Raw genomic sequence first — 6,156 nt, 5'->3', positions numbered from 1 at the left:
CAATATGTACCATGGGCTGCTGATTAAATACTTGGAATGTCTTCAGGTCGAGCCAGGCCTATCCATAAAATGGGAGGCATTTTGGCAGTTCCAAGGCCCCTGGCACCCAGTCTTGGCACTAGCCCGGCTGTCTTCTTCAAGGAGCTGGGGTGGGCTTCCCGCCAGCATGCTTCCCTGGGAAACATCGAAGTGAGTTAAAGTCAACAATGAGTTCATCTCCAAAAGGAATAAGCCGGCAGCCTTCAGGGCAGGGGAACAGGAAGGGGGGCGGGGAGCAGAGATTGGGGGGCAGTGGAGGGGGTTAAGTGATGCTGGAACAGCCAGACCAGATCCAAGCCTGTCAAACAAGCTGGCAGCTCCAGGAACAAAGAAAAGTGCTTTCCCAGGCCAGCCCTGGAAGGCTCACTTGGCAAAGGTGGTCACAATAAGGATGTCACAATCCCAGGGACCATGGGAAGTGTCCTCTCAAGGACTGGGCGCTGCAGCAAGACACCGACATAGAAAGAGGCTCGGGCGGTGGGACTGGTGCATCCGTGAGCTCTGACTCTGCTGTTCCCTGGCCTGTCTTGTTGGAAGACGAGGATGGACACTGGGGCCGGTGAGCTCCACTGTCTCCTGCTGGAGGATGGATGCAGGAGGACCTAGGTGTGAAGGCCACATGAAGAGCCGGCTCACGATTGTTGGAACCTGGCATTTTAGTCTGAGCATCTCTGTTACTACATTTATTTATCTCCAAGGGCTTTGCATTTGGATAATGGTTCCTGAGCTGAGCCCGTGGCTCACTTCTGCGCTCTTGACCGCCAGGGGCATGAGGAATCCACACCCTTAATGGCATCAGGCTGCTCTGGGCTCACTGGATCCAAGGCGCTGTGGGCCTGGGGAGCCAATGGCAGAGCAAAGCCCAAAGTGAGCCGCACTCTGGGACTGGCCTGAAGCCAGGGCCACCTCCCTTTGGGCACTGAGTGGCGTTAGGGCCTGCCAGGGCCACCTCAAGGGCTGGGCTCCCAGTGGAGGGTGGGGAGCAGCGCCTCCTCGCTTGGGACACAAAAGCCTGATGCTGGCCCAGCAGCCGAGATACGATACGGAGAACCCATGCCGTTCAGCCCTCCTCGGATCCGCCCCTGGGGCTGGGAGCCTGGCAACAACTGCCTCGAATCTATACTTGGTTTTTCTCCCAGGGGCAGGACTGCTGCCGACAGACTGCGCTGGATTTCTCCCCTGCCCTCTCACTTGCTCTCACAAGGTACTTTATTGTACGAGGTATTTGCCTACCATGCATATTTATAATTCTTTCCCTGCCACCAAACCAACAAAATGTCCACAGACATTGCATCTCAATTTCTCACAAGCACATTCTCATCACATTCCCATGGCTTGCCCTTCTCCTAGTTCCCTCTTTAAAAAAGAAAAGAAAAGAAAAGAAAAGAAAAGAAAACACCAACCAAGCAACCTGCTTATCCTTCTGGTCCTACTGATTGCTATCCATGTTGGCCAAGTGGGCGTTTCCACTCTCCCAAGAGCTTCTTTGGGGTCCTTCCCAACTTTCCTTTTGATGTGCAGACACAGATTCTTCCCAGGCCATATTTCCTCTGCATTTTTGACCAATTGCTTTTGGCCTTTGTTACGACAGCCTAGATGTTCGTTGAATGAATGAAAAAAAGTGAATGAATGGAGAGGTCCCCCTTGAGTAGATTTGTTGTCCTACTATCCCCGGAGAGCATAATTATTGATTGTGACTACTCTTTTTTTCCTTCTGGGAGGAAAAGTAAGGCCAGAATCAAAGTTCATTAGGGCCTGGAACCAAAAGCAACCTGACCTTGATCTTTTTGTCATTTGGCCGCCACCAGTGGGGACAACCCAGCTTGCCAGTCATCTCCAGCCACTCCCATCCCCCTTCCCATCTACTCATCTACTCAGAACTACTCAGTGGGGCCTGATACAAATGAAATTTCAGAGTTCAGTGACTTTGTCTGCACTGTTCCCTCTCCCTAAAATGTGCTTCCCCTGTGCTCTTATCTGTGGATCTTCTACTTTTATCTCCTACCCAGACCGAATCATTGTGTGAAGAAGCTCGCCATACGGCTATCTCCTCCCCTCTCTGTATTTCTAGGCCTGCGCACCTTTATCACACCCCCATGTCGATGTCCCCAGCCATATGCCAGCTCCTGAGAGCAGGGACCGTGGGATTCATTGCTGCATTCCCTGCTCTTGCACGTCCCACCAAGGGGTGGGTAACCGTTGGAAGCAGACAAGTAATAACCATGGCAATCGTTTATACAGCCCTGACACTACTCTCAGCCCTTCACTTGTGCCGCCTCACTTAATCCTCAACCCAGCCCTGCGAGGTGAATCCTGTGATCGTGCCCATTCTGCCGATGAGGACACCGAGACGCGACCTGGTGAAGGTATGTGACCAAGGGCACGCAGCTAATGAATGGTGGAGCCGGGACTGGAACTCAGGAAGTTCGGCTGCATTACCGCCCAGCGGTGTGAAAACTCACATTTTTGCACATGCTTTTCCTCACCTGCGGGCTGTGATTCCCAGCCCGTTCAGGTCTCACTTGTTTATTGGGAAGAGGAACGGGATCCAGGGGGTGGACCCCATGAGCTCACCAATAATGCCAGAGGGTCCTCATGGCCCTGCTGCCAGGCCCTGCCTCTCCCCTCCGCCCCTCCCCAGGGTCCATTGCTCGTGAAGCTGCTCAAGACTGCCTTCGTACCGCATGGCCGCCACCGTGGGGGCCGGTGTCGGGCCACGGGGACCGCCTCGGGACGCTCTGCTCCTACAGCCGCCCACGCTGACAGCAGCTCCCGAAGATTCCCATGCACCGGAACCACTTTGGGCCAAGCTGAGAGTCTCTTCTCTATCTGTGTTGTGCTTGGCCTCAAGGTCACCAAAGGTGGTCCCATAAAGACCCTGGACAAAGGGGCTCTTTGGATTTCTGGCTGAAGCTTCATTCTCTTTGGGGCCTAGAAAAAAAATCTCAGGGCTCTGCCCGGGGACTGATAGACCCGTGCTGAGCCACCCAGACTCCCCTTTCCCCTACACAAGGCTCCCTCTGCCCCCTCCCCAGGAAATTTAAACCTCTGTGGAGAGCCCCCTGCTAGTCCACTAATGTATCAGCTGCACTCAGGGGTACGGCCAACGCCCTCGTTTGAATCCCCCAGGCAGAAAAAAAAAAGCAAAAACAAAACTAAATGTCCCTCCGTATTGGGACAGACAGGGTCCACTCTCAGAGGGCAGTGGCAACTGACAGCCAGCTAGAGTCAGGTACATGCCTACTCAATGCACAGAACATACTCCAGAGCCCTAGCATGGGGTGTGGGCAAGCTTTTTCTGCAAAGAGCCACAGAGCTACTCATCTCTGTCATTGCAGTGCAAAAAAGCAGGTGTAGATCATGTGTAAACAAATGGTGGGGCTGTGTTCCAATAAAACTTTATGAGCACTGAAACTTGCATTTCATGTCATCTTCACGTGTCACAAAACATTATTATTATTTTTTAAGTAGGCTCCATACCCAGCGTGGAGCCCAACATGGGGCTTGAACTCATGACCCTGAGAAGGAGATCTGAGCTGAGATCAAGGGTCAGATGCTTAACCCACTGAGCCACCCAGTTGCCCCAACAAAACAATATTCTTACTTTGATTCTTTCAACCATTTAAAAATGCAAAGGTCATTTCTAGCTTGTGGGCCATAGAAAAAAGGCAGCTGGTAGGATTTTGTGGGCAGCCTATAGTTCGCCTACACCTGCCCTTGGAGATGAGCTACTTGGTTTATGCCTGGTGCACCAGTGAGGTGGGATGGGATGGGGGGGTACACAGCAGAAACCTGAGTCCCCACATCCTGGGCACACCACGTCCAGGCATCCTGGGGATTTGCCCAGCTCTGGTTGGAAGCAAAACGATCAACTCTAAAGTCTCTCAAAGAGACCTTTAAAGCATTTGGAAGATTCCTCCAACCTGGTTGCACACTGAGTCAGGAGTGCTTTGCACCGCCTCCCCCCCTCCGATAAGGGAGTGGCAGACTTGTCATTTTCTAATCAAGCCTCTAAAAAGTCACATAAATCAAGATTTTGATCTGTTCTTCCTCTGCTGCTTGAAAAGGTATTCATCCGAACTTTCTTCCACACCTCAGCCTTCGTCTCTACTTCGGGAGGCAGATTTTGTTTCCAGTCTAGACTAGACCAAACAAGGGGGCAAGAAGGTTGCAGGAGGCCAAGGAAAACCTTAGCGTCTTGCTGGGCAGAAGCCGCCTCTAGGGCAAGAATGACCTTCTGACAGACAGAGGCCCTCTGACACACTGGTTTCAGGAGTTGACTTTTCAGATTCTTTAATGTGACATTATTCTTCTGGAAACAATCGAAGGGACCTGGTTAACATTTTTAAAAGTGTTTTCCTAAGGAAAAGGGGGGAAGTAGGCAGGAGAAGAGGGGGTAAAGAATTACACACAGATTTAGTCTAATGGCTTAAAAATCAAAAGGATCATTGGACAGATAGATATCAAGTGTAATAGGAAACACACTGATCCTGGGGAGATGACTTAATATGGGCCCTTCAGTCTCTCTGGAGCTTAAACAATTACCCACGACTTGGAATTATACTTTAAATTCCCACATTAGTGTGTGTTCTGGATCCATTTTTCGGGATGCAGCCAGCAATCTCGAGTTATCTAAACTAGGCTGAAAATTAGAAGCCATTAATAGGCTCTCATAAAATTGCTTCTCAGATTTTCATAAGCAGAATCTGCTGAGGGCCACAGGGATTCAGTGATAGGAAGGAGCAAAATGCTGCTAGTTATTTTTCTGAAGCTTAATCTAGGGATCTTTTTGAAGAGCTCCTTGCCCAGCAAGAAGATGAATGCCAAGACCAATACAGACCGTGTTTTTCCCACTTAGAAGTGGTGACCAGATACATCGCTCATGTGGAGAAGCTTCCTGAGGTTCCCAGAGGTGAGCCTCTCAGCCACTTTTCGTAGCCACTCAGCCCACCAGCTAGCTATACCCTTGTCCCCAAACTTCCCAGGCATCCTAGAATGAAAACGGTGCATCCCAGGCAATCTAGCCCACAAAACTCTAAGTTAACACACCTTATTTTTCTTGCATTCCCTTATGAACTGTTGAGGCTATATGACTGAGGACTCTGTCTTTTTGTTTTGTACAAATGACACAAAACAACAAAACCTTGAAAAATCTCTTTGGAGTGCTTCTCTGTTCTTCCAGGGTCCCAGAGCCTCTGCTTGGGGGCCAGTAAGCATTTCACATTGAGCAGCACTCAGCCAGGGGCCCGACTCTTGGCCCCAGCTGGCGGGGGTCAATTCATCATGGACTTGCCCGAGGAGAGACACAAGAGATTGAATAGAGAAGCCTCCTCTCTCAGTTCAACTGGGAAGGATAAACCAACAAGCTGGCACTAATTAAGAGCTAATGGCCTTACAATGGAGCATTGCCAAAGGATAACGACCCTCAGGCTACAGCATAAATATCAAGACATTTGGGGCAGAGCCAAGACATATATTTTCGGAGTACATTAGACACTGCGGCAGCCTTCCTCACCCTGGCTCTGCAAGAAAAAAGAGGATTTAGGGTAGGTGGGGAAGGAGCAGGGTTGCACTAGGGCTGCCTTCTGGTCAGTTGGTCAGAAAGCCTCAGGGTGACTTTGGGGAAAGAAACTGCTTTTCAGATCTGTAACTTTTGAGTGTACCAGAATTACCTGAGGAGCTCATTAAAATGCATATCCTCCCCCCCACCTTCCCCCTCTAGAGGGTTTGATTTCAGTAGCTCTGGGGCAAAGCCCAGGAGTCTGCATTTGTAATCAGTTTCCCCATGTGGTTCTGATGCTGGTGGTCTTCAGACCACACTTTGAAAAATGCTACTGAGGAAGCTGCTGTTACTTGCCCATTAGATCCCAAAGAAAATGTTTTTACAGAACGAAGACGAACATGAGGTCAAGCAAGATTCTCCGCTTCCTGTGAAAACGGCAGCCCCATCTTTCCTATCAGAACTTGGCACAAGGCTGTCTGAGGCTGTCTCAGAAAGGTGGCATCTCCAGCCAGTTCCTGTTGCGATCTTCTCATTCAGACCAACCTGTGGTTATTGGGAGCAAGATTCTAGGAAAGGAGGATCTAACCATAGGTCTGGAGGGAAAAGAGCAAACA

This window comes from Leptonychotes weddellii, chromosome 4 (genome assembly GCF_054177405.1).
Source record: "Leptonychotes weddellii isolate Sample4059 chromosome 4, ASM5417740v2, whole genome shotgun sequence".
NCBI classification, from domain to species: Eukaryota; Metazoa; Chordata; class Mammalia; order Carnivora; family Phocidae; genus Leptonychotes; species Leptonychotes weddellii.
Note: the sequence above shows the minus strand (reverse complement) of the source record.